The sequence below is a fragment of the Miniopterus natalensis genome, chromosome 1 (assembly GCF_054644295.1).
Source record: "Miniopterus natalensis isolate mMinNat1 chromosome 1, mMinNat1.hap1, whole genome shotgun sequence".
Classification (NCBI taxonomy): Eukaryota; Metazoa; Chordata; class Mammalia; order Chiroptera; family Miniopteridae; genus Miniopterus; species Miniopterus natalensis.
The window spans coordinates 127,611,376-127,620,610 of NC_142081.1; the positions used below are offsets into that span (position 1 = coordinate 127,611,376).

The window sequence follows — 9,235 nt, forward strand, 5'->3', positions numbered from 1 at the left end:
AAGACATAAACGCACATTTATTTAACTCAGCAGTTTATATTTCAAAATTTGAACTGACTTTTTCATGCAGATATGCTAAAAGTAAATTAAAAACAGTATGATTTTTCTTTCCTTATGTTGGTAAAGATTCTTAGTGATAGGTAAGAAAGTATTTTTATATATGTTAGAGGGCGTATCATGGTATTGATGGTGTTACTGCTTACGTTAAGAAAGGCAAAGCCAAAACCAAGCTCAAACCTGTGGTTTATATGGCCAATATATCTTGACTATCCTATTAAAAATTAGTCTGGATTTTTGATCTGTTAGGTAGGAGTTCATTGAATATATTAATTTTTCAGTTTTTAGCTGGTATTTGTTGATGTTACATGGATTCAGTTTTCTATGAATAATCTTTTATAAGGATGTTACCAAGGAATAAGCCTGCCCTAGAATATGGCATGCTGATGACCATCAACATTTCGATGAGAAAATCCATGATTCTGAAACAATATGCTGACACTCCTCAAAGCAGCCAAAGACATTTAGTCCTAAATGGGATATCTAGGGAGGGCCTTTAGGTATAACATAATTCTATACGATATTTATTTCTGTATTTTAGAGTTCACTTTAAACCTACTTTAAAATATTTCTATAACTTGAGGATTGATGTGAGAGTCAGTTCTGATGCTATATTTAAAAGTACCTATTCCGGAGAGACTCTCGAAGCCAGAGCAGCCGGTTCTCTCCTGCTTGGTCGCCACCTGCTGCGCAGCACCCTGGACGCCCCAAGGCAAGCGGTCAGTTTTGCCCCAGGCCCGCCAAGCTGCCCGCTGGGTATTGTTAGAGATACAAAAACAATTATTAGGCTACAAAGGCCTTGGGATTAGTGTTCTTGAAATGAGCCACAGGTCATCAGATTTCTCTAAGATTCTTAACACAGAGAATCTTGTTGGGGAATTGCTAGCTGTTCCAGGCAACTACAAGGTGACTTTTTATTTTTTATTTTTGCAAGGAGGGGGTCAGCCCAGGCGCCTCCTATGTGCATCACTGAGACCGTGCATGGCGTGGAGTTTGACTTTATCCATGAAGTCAAGCGAGCAGTGCTGGTTTGCGACATGCGCTCAAACTTCCTCTCCAAGCCAGGGGACGTTTCCAAGTTTGGGGTGACCTTTGCTGGCGCGCAGAAGAACGTTGGCGCCGCAGGGGTCCCGGTGGTGATGACCCGCGATGACCTGCTGGGGGTTCGCCCGCAGAGAGGGCCCCTGGGTCCTGGAGTACAAAGCTCCATCAGATCTCAGATGATTTATGATGTCGTTGATGATGCTCAAGGATCCTAGGTGTGTCCAGTGGAGCCCCAGAGCAGAAGCGAGGTGACCATTCCAGTCCCCATGGGCAGTGCCAAGGGAGACGCTGCTTTAGAAAAGAGGTTTCTCCATAAAGCCCTTGAGCGCAACAGGATGTCCTCGGAAGGGCACAGGCCTGCGGGAGGCATCCCGGGCCTCTCTGTACAAGGCCGTCACCAGCCAGGGCGTTCAGGAGCTGGCAGCCTTCAGGAAGAAGTTTTTGGCGGTGCATCAGCTGTGAGCACATCCTAATTAATATATATACTCTACCCTTGGACAACGTCCAAAATTTAAAGTAACTTAACGGTTTCAAAAACTTAACCGTGGTAAATTTATCAAAGGAACATGCTTATTGTAGTTTTGTTTTGTTTTTTGTTTTTTTGGTGTTTTTTTTTTTCAAAGAACAGCAAAATATCCACAGCTCTGCAAAGCTGGTGGGACTTAACAGCCACCTTAATTTTGACTTGAACTGAAAGCATTTAAAAAAAATCTTTAGCTTTTCTAACGATTCCACCTTATACTGTCTTTGCGGCTACTTTCTCTAGCTAGATCGCAGTATTCAGACTGGCCTGTGGACCTACACGAAGTGCAGTTAATGTTTCTGGAGACATGCTGAGCATCCACGGTGGGTGGAGCCTGCTAGGTGCTGCATCTTGATCCTTTCCAAAAATGAGAGCGGTGGGGGCTCCTGGGTTCCACAGCTGTTAATTCAAGCCAACCTTGATCACCTGGTGAGTGTTTAGGCGTTCTAGGGAAAGGGCCAATTGGAGATCTTTATACTGTTATTCTCATAAAGAGATAAAAGTGACATACCGTATGTTTATATAGCAAGGTCTGTTTTTAATACCAAATAGTTTATATCTCTATACGTTTATATGTCTAATACTGCAGTTCTCAGTGATAAATGTAGAGACTTTGGGAGTTTGTTAAAGTCCTTGACCTTGTGAATTATAACATTATGTTTTCAACAGTTGTGTCTCTCCCTTCCTTCCTCCCTTTGGAAGCTGCTTCACAAGATTTAGAAGTTCCTGGTTCACTTTTGTTTTCTTTCAGTAGGTGGAAGAGAAGGTTGGTGAGTAATTTATTTTTCAGTAATGCCGTGAAACTAAACAATCTCTCTTAAACTCCTCCGCATTTGTTCACTTGACTGTTCTTATTAATTGTGTTTGACCAGAGTGACACTGCGATTCTGGAAGATCCTCGCTGAAGAGTCTTTGTTCCTGTAGCTTATCCATTGTCAGTATTTTATGTTGAATACGTGAAGGGCATTAAAGTCCTAAAACACCTAAAAAACAAACAAACAAACAAACAAACAAATAAATAATAAATAAAAGTACATATTCCTAAATAGATATCCAATCATGCATTATTTTATTTCAAAATGCCCCATTTACCTTTTTCTCTTTAACTTGTTACATCAAAGTCTAGTCAAATGTGCAGGATTAGAGCAATTTTTATAAAGTTCGACATGGCAATAAAAGCGTACATTAGGCAAGAAAAAGCCTTTTAAAAATCTGAATCTCAGGGTTTTCCCAGCATTTTTTAATCAACAGGCATGACTTAAGCCTGAGAAATTTTATTAGTCTTAATCAGAAAAATGTAGCCCATATACTGACTAGAAAATACATTTTCTGAACACTGTACTATATATATATATTTTAAACATACCTTTATTGATTTCAGAGAGAGGAAGGGAGAGGGAGAAAGAGCGATAGAAACATCAACGATGAGAGAGTCGTCATTGATCAGCTGTCTCCTACACACCCTCGACTGGAGATGGAGCCCCCAAACACGGGAATTGCCCTGACCGGGAATTGAACTGAGATCTCCTGGATTCTAGGTCGATGCTCAACCATTGAGCCATACATGGCCAGGCTAAACACTGTACTGCAAAAAAAAAAACCAAACAGGAAAAAGTATGTTTCATATTATTTCACACCTTTTAAATGCCAAAAGATAAAAAAACAGGGACTCTTCAATACCTGTTGAAGCATAAGTTAAAATTTTTACTACAGTATTCATATGAAAGCAAAATTATCGTTAAAAATATTGCATGTTTTTCTCCTTTCCGACCATTGTTACTGAAAATTGTGATTTTTTTCCCTACACATTTGCAAATGAAACTTATTTCAAATTAAATAGAGTTAAAGAGAAAAAAGCATGAGATGGAGAATAATACAATGAGAGCAAGCTCTCTTCCCCCATTCCCTACCATTGGCCTCCAGGGTTCCAGTGTGCTCCTCACGTGCTCTGTGAAGCAGCCCTGTTCAAGCTGGTTGTTCACGGGGGTGAGGCGAGCTAGTGTGTGTACATCATAAAACATTTGCAATTTTTCTGAGAGAGAGAAAGAGCATATTTTAAAAGTTGATAAAATCCTAAAACTCCCTCTCATCCTGGACTTCAAACAGTTCTTTGGGAATCAAAATGCAAGGACTGTCTAAATAAAACATAGGGCATCATTTCCCCTAAATTTATGGGTTTTTGAAGTTATTGATGAATAATTATGAGAGTCAATCATGGGATTAATATTTGAAAGGTTTTTGGGAAAATGCTCTCCCCAGTTTCCTTATCCATGATTGGAGCTTATGACCTGTGTAGCTAAAGATACTTAGACAATTTGGCTGCCAGTGAGATATAATCTCTGGAACTCTATAGACTAGAAGGCAGCAAAGAAGCTAAAAAGAGTTTGAATAAATGGGACTGGGAACCTAATAGCTCAGGCACAGGTTCCAAAGGTAATGTTTCCATTCTATTAAGCATCAGCATCACTCAGATACCTACAGTGATTTGGGTATTTGTCTCATGATGGTCTAAGAGGACAAATCAGAACGGGTTAAGCAAAGGTATCTATGAATCTCGGCTTCTACTCAACATTTAAATGAGTCTGGAGTCCTCTATCAAACATTATTTAAACACTGTTATGGTCTGAATGTGTACCCCCAAAATTTGTATGTTGAAATTTTAACCCCCAGTGTGATAACATTTGGAGATGGGGTCTTCGGGAGGTAATCAGTGTTACATGAGGTCATGAGACTGGGGCCTTAAGGACGGGATTAGTGCCTTGATAAAAAGACCTGCAAGAAAGCTTCTCTGTTGCTCTCACCCCACCATGTCACAACACAGCTACAAGGCAGCCATTTAATTTCCTAGCCTCTAGAACTATGAGAAATAAATTTCTGTTGTTTAAGACATCTAGTCTCTCTCTTTTTATTTTATTTTATTATGCTAGCCTAAGCTGATTAATACAAATGTTTTTTCTTTCCTTTGGTATATTTTTTCCCTCTTATTTAAAGAAGAAAACCATATACTATAAGTTCCAGCCATATTTATAATAATCCTTACTGCAGTAAAACTTGAAATAATAACCAATCTGATTTTCAGAACTTAACAGAGTATGATTTGGGTTAAATCTCTTTCTAAGGGAGAAGGAAGGGAGTAAATAAAAGATTGTTAAGGGTAAGCATGCATGTTATACTCTCGGTGGAAAAAACTACCATACTTATGAGGAAGACATGCCCTTTTGGAAGGAACCACATGATAAACTGGTAGAGTAAGGGAAATTGCTTTGCTATCCAGATCAGACTTAATGGAATGATACATAGTTTGGTCAGATCTCCCTCACAACCAACGAATATTTCCTGCTCTTTACAGCCAAGTAGTGTCCCATTGTGTAAATGTACCACAGGTTTTTTTTTTATCCACTCATCTATTGGTGGGCATTTGGGATGCTTCCAGATCTTGGCTATTGTAAATAACGCTGCAATGAACATAGGGGTGCATATATTTTTTTGAGTTAGTGTTTCGTGTTTCTTCGGATAAATTCTCAGAAGTTGAATCACTGGGTCCTAAGGCAGTTCCATTTTTAATTTTTTGAGGAACCTCCACACTGCCTTCCACAGTGGCTGCTCCAGTCTGCATTCCCACCAGCAGTGCACCAGGGTTCCCCTCTCTCCACATCCTCACCACGACTTGTTGATTTATTGATGGCAGCCATTCTGACAGGTGGGCGGTGATACCTCATTGTGGTTTTAATTTGCATTTTTCTGAGGATTAGTGATGTTGGGCATCTTTTCATATGTCTATAGGCCATCTATATGTCCTCTTTGGAGGCATTTTGCCCATTTTTCATTTGGATCGTTTGTTTTTTGGTGTTGAGTTTTTTAAGCTCTTTTTAAATGTTGGATATTAACCCTTTTATCAGATGTATCATTGATGAATCTGTTCTTCCATTCAGTGGGTTGTCTTTTCATTTTGCTGATGGTTTTCCTTGCTGCCCAAGAACTCTTTAGTTTGATGTAGTCCCATATGTTTATTTTTTTCTTTTCTTTCCCTTGCCCAAGGAGATATATCAGAAAAAATATTGCTACAAGAAATGTCCAATATTTTACTGCCAATGTTTTCTTCTAGGATTTTATGGTTTCGACTCTAACATTTAAGCCTTTAATCCATTTTGACTTTATTCTTGTGTCATTTTGGACAGCATGGATGGACCCAGAGAACATTATTTGAAGTAAAATAAGCCAGTCAGAGAAATACAAGTGCCATATGATTTTACTCATATGTGGAATTTAATGAACAAACTGAATTGTCAAGCAAAGTAGAGACAGACTCATAGGGAGGAGGCATCAGCTTTGGTGTGTGTGTGGGAGGAGGCAATGGGGAGTGGAAGACTGAGCAAAGAAAAAAAAGAGAGAGCTCATGGACATGGACAACAATTTGATGATTGCGGGGGGAGCGAGTGGGAAGAGGTGGAAGAGGGCCTAGGGGAGATGAATGGTGATGGCAAAAATAAAATAAAAATAACAAAATAAGAATATTTTCTGGAAATATTTTCTTCTGGCTTTTATAGTCAGTCTATAGCTGCTTTTTTCCCTGGCCCTGGTTCAGTAAAGGCATCTCCTCTGTCTACTACTTAAGTACTAATGTCCTCTTAGGTTCTGTCATTGCAAAATTCTTGCTGTTTATAGCCCCCACATAAAAGTCTTAAAATGGTTTAACAGGAGGGAAATATGCTACATTCAAGGGTAATATATCACAGATTAACCTACAAATAGGTGACTCCTACATGACGTGGAGAATATAATTATATATGATATGACATGTTATAATTCTCAATCTGGAAAATTTATCACTTTGTTTGTTTATATTTCTCTTGCCATAATCTAAGCTATGTTAGTTAAGATTCTTCACATAAGAGAGTATAATCAATGCCTGCTGAAGAAAGAGGCTGTTGATTGTTTCTTATAATAAGTAGACATGGTAGGATGGATTCAAACAATTGAATTTATGGCTCATGCAAGCATTCAGGACTTGATTTTTTTTTTTTTCAACGTTGATGTCAAACTCCATGTAATAGTGAGATATGGCTGAAGTGCTTAGTTATACTTCTCAGCTTCAAATCCAGACGGAGTTGCTGCTTGCCTTTTTTTTTTTTTTCAGAGAGTTCAGCAAAATTTTTTATGATGATTTATAATCTCTGAAGAGATAACGTGCCCAATTCTGAAGCAATCACTGTGGCCTGGAGGCTATGAGGCTCTGATTAATCAAGTCTGAGTGACATTATTGCCATGGGTTCACTGAAACTATGTTGATTGAGAAGAGAGGGCTTTCAAAAGGAGAACTAGTCATTAGCAAGAGCAGAGTACGTGGATGCCTGTTGTTCTTGAACAGATATTTCCCAGAGCCCAGTGCTTTTGCTTTTCTTAACCCATACACTTCTTCCTAAGTATTCCATTTTGAAAAATAGTGCCTTTACCTTCATAAAATGCACTCACCTGTTCCCCAAAAGAAATACTACTTCTCAGCTCTAAGTTTCAGATCTTTGAATAATGTACAGAAGTAGCTCTTGATGCATGTCATAAATAATGGAGGAGAGAAGAGAGAAACACTACACCATCCCTCTTGTTCTGAGAAAGGGAGAAGGGACTTTGGCCCACAGTACTTCTTGGATCCTTCTAGACATAGTGAGAATACACTGGCAGCCAAGGAAGTTTCATCGGTCCTTTCAAGGTTTGTTCCAGATGCTTCTCAGGGAGCGTTGCTCTGGTCGACAATCTTTCCTGCTCATGTCTGAGATAAAATGTGGTTTGAAGACATTTTGACATACAATGGAAGAACTACCTTGGTTGCATTCGAGAACTCAATTGATACTGTGGACAAGCAAAACTGTGATAGGGGAAGAATAACTTGGGAATATCACCAAGAGTATTGAGGTGATTTAAAAAGAACAGAAATAAAATGCCATGAAAAAAGATTCAATCTCCAGATTATAAGGGTTTCTGAGAAACATTTGGAATGAAAAATATTTAAAGATCAATGGAAACAAAATCAGTAATCAAATAAATAATTAAAGGAAACTTTCCTATGTTGAAAAAGATTAATATATAGATAAAATATTGAATTTGGCAAAACCAGTGAAAAAGATGCATACACCCGTGCATACTAGAAAACGTTTTGAGTTATAGGGGCAAGGAAAACACCTAGGCAAATGTATGTTCTCTCTCTCTCTTCTCTCTCTCTCTCCTTCTTGCCCCCCTCCCCCCCCATATACACACACACACAATTAAACACTAAAATAAGGTTGTTCTGTTCTTTTCAAAAAGTGCATAAATATAAAATTAAGCTGCCTCAAACTTAACTAAAATATGAAGTATGAAGATACAGTGGAGCAGACATGGCTTAAAAGGGGTGGACATGGAGAGTTATTAGTTTATATGAGAGTCAGCTCCATTATACCACTCTCTTGGGTTATCTAATGTCAATTAAATGTACCCATATTTCTTCTGCTGACCAGATATTAGGGGAATAAGAAACCTAACATAGGTGGAGGTGTATGGGAGAATTAAAATTTTGGTTTTTGGTTGTTTCTTTGATGTTTTATTTGTTTTCCTATAATATTTCGATTTGTTGTAAACATAACCAACAAGATAAATCCAAAAGGGCAAAGTCTTTATAAAGGTTAAAATAGAGGATATTTTCATAGTGACTAGATGAACTGGTCTTTCTGATATTTTTACCCCCCACCCCAACTTCAGAAAATAAACGGAGCATATAACCAACTCATTTTTGCTGCAAAAAAAAAGAAAACTGCCACATATAACCTCAAAGCAAGTTTTGCAGTTTAGGTTGTTCTGATAGGAGTCTCATTATTAGACTCCAAAGACTTCTAAAGAAACCAGGCCCTGTTCCTTGATGCTTTCCTGGAAAAAATTTTGATAGGGTCTCAACATGATCAAATGTCATTCAAGGACCAATAATGGGCAAAAGGTGGTTCCAGAGAAGTCCACTATTTCTAAGACATTTGAATGCTGAAAAAGGGTAAATGCTACATGATGCAAACTGTCCTATAGGGATGGTGCTTTTAATTGGAGAGTCTGTTTAAAAGAATTAATATCTAGAGTGTCCAATGTACTAATTTTATGCAAATTGGTAAGGGGATCAGAAAATCTCTTAGGTGATGTAAGGTCTAAATTTTTATTAGTAGCTTGAGTCTGAACTGAACCTTTCCAAAATACCTAGAAGAGAGGCAAAATGGAAGTCTTGCATTGCTTTGTCCATAAATGATTTCTTCCCAATGAAGTCTGCTTGTAAATAATTATTTGACATGACTTTCTTCCCTGTTCTCTTTTTGTAAAACCTAGATCAGCTAGATTAGAACAATAATGGGAATCTTTTCTGATGATATTGTTTTCCTTCAAAATTGGTAATAATGAATATATGTATTGTAATTTCCCTGTAAGTTAACTTTTCTTGCATTCTTTTACCAAAGACTGGAAGAGGAAAAGGGAATTATATATATATATATAAATCATATATATGGTATGTGTATATGTATGTGTGTGTGTATATATACACACACACATATTGTTTTCATAAAATTACACAGAGAATTTCAGAATTTGAGATATCATCTA

General features: G+C 37.9%; 1 pseudogene; it reads left to right on the forward strand.

The window, feature by feature from the left end:
- Positions 1-1,016: 1,016 nt before the first annotated feature.
- On the forward strand, positions 1,017-1,563 carry LOC148094391 (phosphoserine aminotransferase pseudogene; annotated as a pseudogene).
- Positions 1,564-9,235: the final 7,672 nt, after the last annotated feature.